Source organism: Zea mays, chromosome 10 (assembly GCF_902167145.1).
Source record: "Zea mays cultivar B73 chromosome 10, Zm-B73-REFERENCE-NAM-5.0, whole genome shotgun sequence".
Lineage (NCBI taxonomy): Eukaryota > Viridiplantae > Streptophyta > Magnoliopsida > Poales > Poaceae > Zea > Zea mays.
The window spans coordinates 68,532,679-68,546,055 of record NC_050105.1 but is presented as its reverse complement, the minus strand read 5'-3'; positions in this window follow the sequence as shown (position 1 = coordinate 68,546,055).

Below are 13,377 nucleotides of genomic sequence, written 5' to 3'. Positions count from 1 at the left end.
GTTTATTCGCTGACCATCCTCGACCCATACTTCGTTCCTGTGATGGAGCTCCGATCGAAGTTGTTCTACTTGAGCTTCCAGATCTCCGATTGGATCATTGCTACCACTACTACTGTCCTCATGCCTTGGAGCTAGTTGATGGCGAGGTACTCCAATAGGTCCGGTAGACTTGCGCGCTGTTTTTCTTATGCGTGGCAGCATATCTCCATGAGGGGGAAAATCTTATTAACATAGTTCTTAGTATGATGCATGCATAATTACAGAATCAACCTTAGTTGATTCACAATCTTCTATACATTGCACTCTACTATCTGGTCTTTAAGTACAGAAGGTAGTTAGATAAGAAGGAAAGAAATTCTCTAGATCAGTCTTTGAAAATTCTTTTTGAAAATGTCTCATAACATCTGCAGAGATGGGCTTCGCTCTGATACCAGCTGTGACAAAACCTTCCAAGTCATTAGGCCCACCTACAGTTGTTTTTGTCCAACGGACTTCAGACAACCCTGCAGGTGCCCCTGAATCACTTGACAAGTTTGGTATCTGCTTTCTTTACCATTCCCAAGAGCGTTTCACCCGTCACACAGACATTACGATACATCGAAGGTATGAAAATGTGGAAGCAGTTACAATAACTTACTTTATTTAAAACAGGAAAGAGTAATATTATTACAGACCAGAGTTCAAATATAGGAGCGCTGAAGTATTATTATTACATCACTGGGAGGCAAAAACCCCTCCCGATAAATATTAAACAAAAGTTTTTCTTAATGGAGGATCCTACCTCCCAAAGCTTACTCCTGGTTCTCTTCTTTGGGCACCACCCTTGAACAAAAGCAGCAAAAATTTGCTGCTTCCTCACCTAAAACAACATGGGACAAAGCCCTAAGTACGAAGTGTACTTTTGCAAGTCTTACCCATCAAAATAAAAGACTCTCAAGGATATGCTGGCTTTAAGGGAGTCAAGGTAAGGCTTATCAATAATCAAAGACTCTGTTTGCAGAAATGCTTACTAATAGTGGATCCTTAAAAGTCCAGTTTTACTTGTCAGGTTAAGTAAAGGGGTAACCTCTAGATTTCTTTCTACCCTAGTTCAATCACTTGACCTATACTAGCCAATTTCTTAACAACCCTTCTTATTCACTGGAATGCTACGTGTAGGTCAGTGACCAAGTCTTCATGTCCGCGAAATTATGGCGATCTGAATCGATTATACTCAGCTGAGGATCTCCAATCACACGACATATGTAGCACTTAATCCTTGCATATGTCAACCCACCACCGGGGTTCTTAAGACCAGATTAGGTTCACGCCAACCGAGAGTACAGATACACCATTGTCCAGCCTATTGCCACGGAGGGTACACGCTACTCTCGCCATCTCTCCACTCCCATTGCGTGTTATCTTATTCTGGTATTAGTCTGCCCGAGGCAAAGCTTACCCATGACGAGGCATGTGACCAGTTAAAGGGTCCTCGATCATCAAGCCTACATCGAGAAGGTCCTTAATTGACTCAGATGGAGACACTACATCGAGACTCTCTTCTCGTGCAAGTCACCCGCCCGGTCTCAGCTTTATCATTTCAAACCCAAAGCTTGGTACGTGACAGAGGTACATCTTTTCTGATGCTGAACCCATCATGGCCATGATGGATCCACCATCAAGTTTTATTTTTGAAAACATCCCATCCACTTTGAAGCATCATCTTTTATTAAAACAAAACATTTTTTTCTAGAGCAAATCTAAGCATAAGAAAAACCTTTTTGTAAAACAGGGGATTAAGGTAATTGATTCAAAGGAAGGAAATGCAGCAACTGGTTTAGCACACAACTCCTATCACCTAATGCATCAAGTAAGTGAGAAAGATTTCAAAATAACAAGGAGGGGGCAAATGCACCAGGGCTTGCCTTGTGTTTCTGGTGAGTCAGGTTCTGCTCCATAGATATCAAAATAAAAGCAGTTTCCTGCCTGAAGTTCTTCAGGTGGTGGTAGTGTAGTCCTCGCTTCTTCGACTTCTACTTCCTCCTCGTTTTCTAAACATAGCCATATATAATAATGAATTCTCATGTAATGCTCATGAAGATGCAAAGATAATAAAAGTTTATTATCTAATACCTTGAATACAACTTTCCTTCATGAATCTCCGAGAAACTAGGGTTTTCGGAGTCTATAGTGAAGTTCAGAGGGCAGGGGGGCTAGGGTTTTGGGTTCTAAGTACCAAACTTGGTCCAAATCATACCAAACTTTACCCAAGGCTTCTAAATATTATTTAAAGTTTACTTAAAAAGTTTGGTGAATTTTGGAATTATAAATTATTCCCTAAAATTCCAGAAGTATGGATTTTGGCTATTTTAAATGTCCCAAAATTCCCTATTGGGCCTAAAAATCATGAAACTATTTTTATTAAATACTATAGGAAATTAGAAGCCTAGCAAAATTGGTTTGGTATTTTTAGCATTTTTCTGTAATTTCCTAGAATTTCTTTAGCTCTGGTAGAAAAGGAAAAAGAAAAACAATGAACAGTTCTGGACCGTAACTGGCCCAAGTCGGCCCATCAATAGGCAGAAGCGCGCCCGCGCTGCTGGTTTTGCAAAAATGCCCTTCTCGATTTGAATAACTGGAAAATGGTCACGACACTATTCTTATGTCTCACTGACATTTGCAGGAACACCCCCCCCCCCCCCCCCCCCCCCCCCCCCCCCCCCCCCCCCCCCCGCATTTATTTCTTCACAACTCGAAGTCCACGACGCGGCCCGGCGGAGAACCGAGCTCCGGCGAGCCCACGCCGGCCGGATCCCGCAACGGCTACTGCTCTCATGCGGCAGACACTAGATTAGACCCCTCCTGCCCATTTCCCCTCAATCAATTTCACCAACGGAGCTTTGAATCAACCGGTCCACGGAGACAGCACGAACAAACAGATGGGTAACCGCGTTCCCGGTAATATATGATAGCTTAACTCAATCAAACTGGTCGAGGAGCATCCAGAGAACCTAAGGATGCTAAAACAAGAGAGCAGGGGGTATGAACATACCTGGAACAAGCTAGCCACGGCGAGGTGTTTCTACGGTGGCAGAAATCGATTTGGGGGAAATCCCAAATTGGCGGACTCTAGTGGATGATTCGAGGCACGGGTTGCTGGATCAGGTGCTTGATTACTTAACGGAGCCGAGGCATGCATAATTTATAGTGGGCTTGAGCGGTGGCCAGGGAATTGGACGAAGACGCGCGGCGGTCAGAGAAAGAGGAGGTCACTGGCGTGCGCGATTGGTGTCAATTACCGTGGCAAGCTCTTCGGCGATCACCGGATACGCTTAACGCGACTAACTGCGATGTGGTAAGATGCTCGGGCACGTGGCGCATGGTCGGTAAACGGCCAGCGCCAGTGAGGACCAATCCGGTCGACAGTAATCCGAGTGGGTGCGGTGAATTCCCCGTCGATCGGGTCCGAGTTTATCCGTCACCAGGATCTTTTACCTGGGAGCGTTATCCGGGCACTGGCGAGCACGAATCATAACGGCGGCGTGAATCCAACCGTGGAGATCGTCGGTGGCGACATTCAGTGCACAGGGGATATGTTCAGGGCATTGTACCACGGGAATTCTTATTCAAAGCATCTGACCGACAGGTTTCAGCGCCCCGATCTCGAATTTTTGTGCAAACACTCACCAATCCATCTGTGGCAATTTTGTAGCCCTTTATACCAGCTATAATTTTGCTATAGCAATCACTCATAAATTCTTACTAGATCATGCTCGAATCCCAGCTCAAAGATTTCTTAATTACACTGTCAGTCTGAATTCAGACATATGGCAGTCTGACAGCCCATTTTTGGGTCCAATTTTCTCAAAACTTTTCATAGTACCAGGGCTTAATCTCTATAGCAAAGTTGTTCCCCTTTTATAGCTCTACAAACTTGATGTGTTGACATAGGGCAAAATCCTCATAATTTGGAAGATATAGGGCTTCAAAGTTGGCCCTATACAACTGCAATTCAGACTTAGCCCATGGAGCCCAAATGTGGTTTTTTGCAAATAGGCCCAAAACATAGGGTTTCCTTTGCAAATCTCCAAATATGTGAACCATATGACCTAAGGTACCCTAATTTCATGGTTTTTGCACTTAGGTCCAAAAATATGCACATTTTGCATATAACCCCTTAGGGTTTCAGTCCAAGGTTTCTGAGGGGTCCATTTAGGGTTTTTGGTGCTTCTAGGGTTTGGATGCTACTTAAGTCCATCCATGGTGATATTTTATGATCATTTCTACTAGGTTTTGAAGTTTTCCCTTAGTTAAGCTTTGTTCATTCTTTTGAGCCTAGTTTAGGGTTAGGTACCCTAATCTAGGGTTTTACCCACATATCCACACAACTTGTTTGAAATTTTTGCCTAATGAATGCTTTCTAGGTGTGACAAACACATGATATGCCAATGCTATGATGTCATGCTCAAGTTTTAGTGGCAGTAACACCAGGGGTGTTACAGAGTCTGGGAGTCTTAGGATGCTTAGTGAATGCTTGGTATTGTGCTCCATGCGCCTTGGGGTCCCTTTTATAGCCCTAAGGCAGCTAGGAGCCGTTGGAGATCAACTTGGAAAGCAATTCCTTCCTTCTGTTGAGTGGCGCACCGGACAGTCCGGTGCGCCACCGGATAGGTCCTATAGCTGTCCGGTGCGTGATCTCTTTCCTTTTCTAGCGAAGCCGACCGTTGGATCTTCAGATCTGTTGGCGCACCAGACACTGTCCGGTGCACACCGGACAGTCCGGTGCAACCATCCGACCGTTGGCTTCGCCACGTGTCACCCGTTGATCACGCAAGCGACCGTTGGTCGCGAGCGCCGTTGGCTCACTGGACAGTCTGGTGCACCACCGGACAGTCTGGTGCACCACCGGACAGTCCGGTGAATTTTAGCCGCGGCGCTTTATTCTTTTCCCGAGAGCGACGAGTTCGTCACCGAAGAGTTGGGCGCGGGCGCTGATGACTCACTAGACAGTCCGGTGATTTTTAGCGAAGTCGCCTGGCCGATTCCCGAGAGCAGCCAGTTCACCGTCGGGTCAGCCTGGGGCACCGGACACTATCTGGTGCACCACAGGTCACTGTCCGGTGCACCACTGGACAGTCCGGTGTGGCAGGCTGGAGCTGGTTTTGGCTGACTTAGCCAATTATTCTCCAATTGTTTTCTTCTTTTCTTGTCACTGTTTCTAGCATTTAGATAAACACGTTAGTATTCAAAAACAATTTACCAAGTCTAGAAACATACCTTGTTCTTCAATTTGCACTTCTCACTCATTTAGCACATAAGGACTTAATTAATATGTGTTGGACATCTAATCACCAAAACACTTATAGAAATGGCCCAAGGGCACATTTCCCTTTTAGTAACCCGCTCTGAGGTGAGCAACCCTGTTCCCACATTTCACAAGAGATGGTCGGGGGCCTGGATGCAGGAGTAGTTCTATGTGAAAAATGATCTGATTGAAAGGGAAGACATCAAGGGGAGTATCCAACGTCCTTTATGGTCTCACTTCAGCATTAGGAGACCATCCATTGCCCTTGGGAATGACATACAAGCACGCCAAGCTGCTTTTAACATAGTATGCACCTACATAGGTTCCAGGGACTTAGTTCAAGAACACATTGCTTACAAAGTGTGGCCACTCGGAAGTGGGTGGGATATGCCGAAGGAGGCTGCTGCTAGGTCTAGCCAAGGTGGCTTAATTTACTTGAAGTTTACGTTCAAATACAGCGACCAATTTGATGAGCCAAACGACGACTAGCTAAATGCCATTGAAGCAAGCAGCGATGAACTACTTGATGCTTATTCAAGGGCCGAAGATGATGCTAGGACAGCGGCCTTCGGGGGTCGAGGCAGAAAGAGGTTGAATAGGGTTTTTGATGTCATCAGGTTCGTATACCCAGATTACTATTATCCTTCAGCGAAAGCAAGGAAAGAAAAGAAAAGCTGCCGCTTCGGCGATCTCTAATATGCTGAAGTCGAAAAAAGTTAAGGTTTAACACATCGCCCCAAGTGCGCTGAAACGGCCGAAGTGTCGAAGCCTATTGAGGGGTCTACTTCCGCACGTGAGCCCAGTCACTCTGCACCCGTCGAAACCAGATCAGAACCAGCCAAAGAGCTAGGACTAAGGAAATCGATAGAGCAACCGATGGCTTTGAGTCCGTTGCAAGAGATGGAGCTACCGAAGGTATCAAAGACTGCTGCAATAACACCGAAGAGGAGGAGGATGGCCAGCGTACTAGATGTTGTTATAGAATCTGTAAAGGTGTCGACTCCTGCCTTAGCACCTAATGCAGAGGGTGAAGCCCTAAAGAAATCTAGCGAAGCTATCATGGCGCAGGGTACTGTAGAAGCTAGACCGTCAGTCCCCACCGAAGCAAGATCTTCGGAGGCTGCTGAAGAAGGTACCAAAACAAGACCTTCGGAGGCCACTGAAGCACCATTAATGTTGGAAAAGGTGTTGCTGAAGGATCTGAATCTCCTGCCCTCGGAGCACCTATCGAGGAATTGGAATTCATAGTGTGACATGCTTCGGGGAAAAATTATCGAAGGAGCATGTTGGGGGCCTTCGTCTTCCGAAGGTCCTCAAAAGCATGATTTGACAATATTTCCCAAGTGTAATATATGTACAGGTACCTTCGGACTCAGATCAAAACCATACACAATGTGAGAAGCACGAACAATACGAAGCATGACACGGCCTCGAAGCCACGCGCAAGGGAGCTTCGGCATAACGGCAGGGAAAGGAACTGACTTAAAAGGGAAAAGGCTATATGGACCTCAATGGATTATCTTAAAGTCAGTAGTGTCGGCGTTTCGAGACCGGGGGGTCCCTAGGCCGACGAGTGAATGTCGCCGCGTGCCCCAGCCCAGATGGGTCGAGCGCGAGGGCGAGCGCGAAGGGGGGAGAGCGAGGCGGCCGGAGACCGACGTGAGAGAGGTGGGAATCCCGCGGCCTTCGTGTTCGTCCCGCGCCCAGGTTGGGTGCGCTTGCAGTAGGGGGTTACAAGCGTCCACGCGGGAGAGGGAGCGAGCGGCCTCCAGCGAGCGCCTGTCTCGTCCTCGTCCCCGCGCGGCCAACCCTCTCTAAGAGGGCCCTGGTCCTTCCTTTTATAGGCGTAAGGAGAGGATCCAGGTGTACAATGGGGGGTATAGCAGAGTGCTACGTGTCTAGCGGAGGAGAGCTAGCGCCCTAAGTACATGCCGTTGTGGCAGCCGGAGAGATCTTGGCACCCAGCTGGTGTGATGTCGTGGCCGTCGGAGGAGCGATGGAGCCTGGCGGAGGGACAGCTGTCGGAGCGGTTGAGTCCTTGCTGACGTCCTCTTGCTTCCGTAAGGGGGCTGAGAGCCGCCGTCGTCACAGAGTATGCGGGGCGCCATCATTGCCTATCTGGCGGAGCGAGCCAGATGGGATGTCGGTCTTGTTCCCTGCGGCCCGAGTCAGCTCGGGGTAGGGTGATGATGGCACCTCCTGTTGACGTGGCTGGTCTGCGCCCTAGGTTGGGCGATGTGGAAGCTCCTTCGAAGCTGAGGTCGAGTCCGTCTTCTGTGGCCGAGGTCGAGTCCGAGCCCCCGGGTCGGGCGAGGCGGAGACCGTCGGCTGAGGCCAGGGCGTAGTCCGAGCCCTGGGGTCGGGCGAAGCGGGGTTCCTCGTCTTCCGGGATTTAGCCCGTGTCCGAGCCCTAGGTCGGGCGGAGCGGAGTTCGCCGTCTTCCGGGCCTTAGCCCGTGTCCGAGCCCTGGGTCGGGCGGAGCGGTGTTCGCCGTCTACCGGGTCTTAGCCCGTGTCCGAGCCCTGGGTCGGGCGGAGCAGAGTTCGCCGTCTTCCGGGTCTTAGCCCGTGTCCGAGCCCTGGGTCGGGCGGAGCGGAGTTCGCCGTCTTCCAGGTCTTAGCCCGTGTCCGAGCCCTGGGTCGGGCGGAGCGGACTTCGCCGTCTTCCGGGCCTTAGCCCGTGTCCAAGCCCTGGGTCGGGTGGAGCGGAGTTTCTTATGGAGCCTTTGGCCGGGCCTGACTGCCTGTCAGCCTCACTCTGTCAAGTGGCACCGCAGCCGGAGTGGCGCAGGCGGCACTGTCCTTTTGTCAGGCCGGTCAGTGGTGCGGCGAAGTGACGGCGGTCACTTCGGCTCTACCGGCTGGGGGGCGCGCGTCAGGATAAAGGTGTCAGGCCACCTTTGCATTAAATGCTCCTGCGGTTTGGTCGGTCGGTGCGGCGATTTGGTCAGGGTTGCTTCTTGGCGAAGACAGGGCCTCGGGCAAGCCGGAAATATGTTCACCGCTGAAGGGGGGCCTCGGGCGAGACGGAAACCCTCCGGGGTCGGCTGCCCTTGTCCGAGGCTAGGCTCGGGCGAGGCGTGATCGAGTCCCTCGAATGGACTGATCCCTGACTTAATCACACCCATCAGGCCTTTGCAGCTTTGTGCTGATGGGGGTTACCAGCTGAGAATTAGGAGCCTTGAGGGTACCCCTAATTATGGTCCCCGACAGTAGCCCCCGAGCCTCGAAGGGAGTGTTTGCACTCGCTTGGAGGCTTTCATCGCACTTTTTTGCAAGGGGACCAGCCTTTCTCGGTTGCGTTTTGTTCTGTTGGGTGCGCGCGAGCGCACCCGCCGGGTGTAGCCCCCGAGGCCTCGGAGGAGTGGTTTCACTCCTTCGAGGTCTTAATGCCTCGCGTAATGCTTCGGCTGGTCTGGTCGTTCCCTCATGCGAGCTGGTTGTAGCCCAGGTGTACGGTCGGGTCCCAAGTTCTCGGGCTGGTATGTTGACGCTGTCAACGGTTCGGCCGGAGCCGGGTTTGCGAGAGCAGTCCCCGAGCCTCTGCACAGGGCGAGAGGGCGATCAGGGACAGACTCGGCTTTTTTTACATACGCCCCTGCGTCGCCTTTCCGCAAGGAGGAGGGGGGAAAGCGCCATGTTGCCCTCGATGGGCGCCGAACATGGTGTCTCCGGTGAGCTGCAAGCGGGTAATCCGAGTGGATGTCCGTGCCCCGTTCGTTAGGGGTCGGCTAGGGGCCCAGAGGCACGCCCAAAAGTACCTGCGGGTGATCTGCCGGACCCGGTCCCCTGGCGACGGGGTCCGAGGGCTCGATGCCTCCCTCTGATGGGATTCCGTTACAAGATCGTTCCCGCCGGTCTCGAAAATGTCCTAGGGTACCTCGGGAGCGCAGCCCGAGCCTTGGTTATGTATCGAACGTACCCATGGTCATCCCTCGCTCGGCGTCTAAGGCGGCTGTGAACCCTTCGGGGGCCAGCCTTCGAACCCCTGATCAGTAGTGGGCGCGGAGCCCGAGTAGCCTGAGGCGGTCGTTGAACCCTTCCGAGGGGCCAACCTTCGAACCTCTGACCAGTAGTGGGTGTAGGGCCCACGTGATCTGAGGCGGCTGTCGAACCCTTCCGAGGGGCCAGCCTTCGAACCTCTGATCAGTAGGGAGGCTCGGAGCCTGGTTCCTTCACGGGGAAGGATCCTTTTCGGGGTATCCCCCTTTCCCGGTCCCTGTTGCAAGAGAGAGAAAGAGGAAAAAAGGAAAAGGATACGAAATCGAACGACGCGGCGTACCTCTTTTGACGCGGTCATTATGGCGAAGGCGAAGCGTCGCCCGCTTCTCCTGCCAGAGGCGCCGTCTGTCCCGCCGCGGAGTTAATGTGACGGGGCGAGTGGTTGGCGGGACGGCTGTTGCGCGTGCGCGAGCCGTTCGAGGAACGGATCACGGGCGCGTTGTCTTCACGCCGTGAGAGAGGGTTCTCTTGCTGCCCCCGGACGGGACGTGAGCTTGGTTGATGATGTGACCGCTGCTCCTGCCTGCCCGCCACCGCCATTACTGCCGGCCCATTCTTGGCCGCATTGACCGTCGCGCCAGGCTGGCGCCGCTGGGTCGTGCACTGGGCCGCCTCGAGTCGCGGCATTGGTTCTGCAGTCGAGGAGGCGCGGTGGTGGCGCAAGTGGCGGTGCAGTGGCATGCACGAAGCATTCGGCGCACCGGTTGCATGACGCGTGGGCCTGGGCCTCCATGCCTGGCGTGTTGGGAGTCGGAGAAGTGCGCCCACTTGGCGCGGTTGCATGCCGCCTGCATGGCTGCCCACCCTTTCGCCCGCTGGTCTGGGCAAAAGTGGAGGGTCGCTTGTAACCGCTGGGCGGTTGTACGCACCGCGCGCGGCGGTTTGGCCTCTTCTGCTCTGAGTCGGCTTGCATGACGTGTGGGACCCAGCCCCCGCGCCGTAGGGGAGGACCTTGGAGTGTGTTGGAGAAGACTCAGCCCATGACGGCTGGGGACGCAAGTAGGGAGAGCCGCCTTTAAAAGGAGGGTGACCCCCTTGGAAGGCGACCATGTCTTCGCGCTCCCTTATACATCGCGTCTTTCCGCGTTCCAAGCCCCCGGATGGGGGATATCCGCCGTCTTTCTGCCTCGTCGTTGGAGGAATCACAACTCCACGGGAGTTGGTACCTTTCAGCCATCGTTCGGCTTCAAGGATTTTCATCATGCGGCCCGGCCGCACCCCCCCCCCCCCCCCGCCTGCGGTCACCCAAGATGGTGACCTCCAGTTTGATGGTGGGGGAAAGCGAGCCGGGCTGCGGCCTCTGCCCCTCCCTCAGCCTCAGGGATTTTCATCACCAGGGCTGGGGAGGGGAGTGTGCCGAGTTGGGGTCGGCCCCTGTGTGGGCGGTGGCCCGCTCCTTCCCTCAGTGATCGGAGGGAAAGGGCGGTCATCGTCCGTGGCGCCGGCAGCTGCAGCGTGCCTGGCTCTCGGACGCGAGTGGCTTTGGAGCCGCTCCCGGCGCCGGCGTCTGCCACGGCAGCTGGAAGAGGTTCTTCCGCCGACGAGATAGCCAGGGCCGCCCACGGACCGACCTCCAACTCTACAGCCTTCTGCCCATCCTTGCCTCACGAGTTTGGGCATGGGCGGGGGCCTCTTGGCAGCAGCATCCGCCCTGAGGTCAGCGCTGCCGCTGTTCGGCCCCCCGGAGCAGAAGTCGTTGTCGTCGCCGCTGCTGGAGCGGGCGACGGCGCGCCGTTCGTCGGTCTTCTGTCGCTCCGCAGGCCCCCCCCCCATTGAGTGGGGTTGTTCGTACCTGCGGAGGTGGAACCGGAGTTCCGTTTGTAATGGCACTTTGAATGCCAGTGTTTTTGTTCATTGTGGCTGTCGGGGCCTGAACATGTACGTGATTTTGGCACGGAGCCGTGTTTTTTCCTCCTTTTCGAGCACTAAGACTCGCCTGTTGGTTGTCTGAACCGCTTCACCAAGCATGAGTCGCCTCGTGTAAAGGTGACGAGTGAGGTATCCGTATCCCGGAGGCGTAGGAGTCCCTCGGCTCGGTCGGCCTTGTTGTCCGAGGCTTCTCTAGCTTAATTAAAGGAACCCCTCGGCCGCTCTTCGGTGAGCCGAGGCCAGGGGTAGCGGCGTCAACATGAACAGAGGCAGAGTTGGCTCGAAAAGAAAACCTGGCTGGCCGGAGCCTGGCCGGGTCGTCCGTTATCTGGACCGACGCCGGAATTGACCAGCCGAGGCCTCGGGTCGGGCTGACGTCCTTGGAGGACAGCTGGCCGAGGCCCCGGGGTGACCGGCCGAGCCGCCTGCTCGGGCCGGATTCCCGAGAAGACCCTGGCAGCGATGGCCCGAGCGTGGCGATGACGTCGTCCTTCAGAGTGGAGACCTTCGGACCGCATCGCCGTCCGAGGCTAGGTCGGACCTCGCCGAAGGGGTTGTCGATGCCGAGGGTGCTGCTGCTCCCTTCCAGCGTTAAGACCCGAGCCTGCAGGATCGGATTGTCTTGTAGAGTGTGTTCCCTGCGGCCGCCGAGGCCAACACACACCCTCGCCGTGTTGTAAAGCCGCGTCTCCTTTCCTCTTGTTTCGAGTATCTGGACCTTTTTGTAGGTAACAGAAATGTTTGTGCGAGCGAGAGTTGCTTCTCGCGGAAGGTGACGAGTGAGGTATCCGTATCCCGGAGGCGTAGGAGTTCCTCGGCTCGGTCGGCCTTGCCGCTTACGCGCACTCTTACCCGTCCATGGGGCTCTGTCACCGACGCAGTCGAGAAGGCTCGAAGGATCGCTTCGGCAGAAGAGCTTCCGAACGTGTAGACTTGTTCGGTCGGCGGGATCACTTATCCGAACGTGAGTTACTTATCGCAGAAGGTGATGAGTGAGGTATCCGTATCCCGGAGGCGTAGGAGTCCCTCGGCTCGGTCAGCCTTGACTGCTTACGTGTACTCCGTCGTTTTCAGGATCCACTTTCGAAGTAGTCAAACAGCCCGAAAGACCTTCTGACAGAAAAGATCTTTTTTCGAGGAAAATTTCGACGCAGAGGGGGTTTCCCCCCTTTTAGCCCCCGAGGGAGGGTCGGGCTTTGCCGAGGCGAGGCCGACCCTTCCTTGACGACTAAACTTTTTGCTGGGCGCGAGGTATATGAACAACTTGAAAACATCTTAAGGGTAGAAGCGACGTAGCTGTTGGATGTTCCAAGCGTTGCCGTAGACCTCGCCTTGACTATTGGCCAGCTTGTACGTTCCGGGCTTCAGAACTTTGGCGATGACGAACGGCCCCTCCCAGGGGGGCATGAGCTTGTGCCGCCCTCGGGCGTCTTGTCGCAGCCGAAGCACCAGGTCACCCACCTGGAGGTCTCGGGACCGGACCCCTCGGGCGTGGTAGCGTCGCAGGGACTGCTGGTACCGCGCCGAGTGTAGTAAGGCCTTGTCCCGAGCCTCCTCCAGCTGGTCCAGCGAGTCTTCTCAGCTTGCTTGGTTGCTTTGGTCGGTGTAGGCCCTCGTCCTCGGGGAACCTTATTCTAAGTCTGTGGGCAAGATGGCCTCGGCCCCGTACACTAGGAAGAACGGCGTGAAGCCCGTGGCTCGGCCCGGCGTTGTCCTCAGACTCCAGACCACCGAGGGGAGTTCCTTCATCCATCGCTTGTCGAACTTCTTGAGGTCGTTGTAGATCCGAGGCTTGAGCCCTTGTAGAATCATGCCGTCGGCACGCTCTACTTGCCCATTTGACATGGGGTGAGCCACGGCGGCCCAGTCCACCCGGATGTGGTGGTCCTCGCAGAAGTCCAGGAACCTTCTGTCGGTGAACTGGGTGCCGTTGTCGGTGATGATGGAGTTCGAGACCCCGAAGCGATGGATGATGTTGGTGAAGAACGCCACCGCCTGCTCGGACCTGATGCTGTTCAGGGGTCGGACCTCGATCCACTTGGAGAATTTGTCGATGGCGACCAGCAGGTGCGTGTAGCCCCCGGGTGCCTTCTGCAAGGGGCCGACGAGGTCCAGACCCCACACGGCAAAAGGCCAGGTGATGGGTATCGTCTGCAGAGCCTGGGCAGGCAGGTGGGTTCGCCTTGCGTAGAATTGACACCCTTCGCAGGTGCGGACAATTCT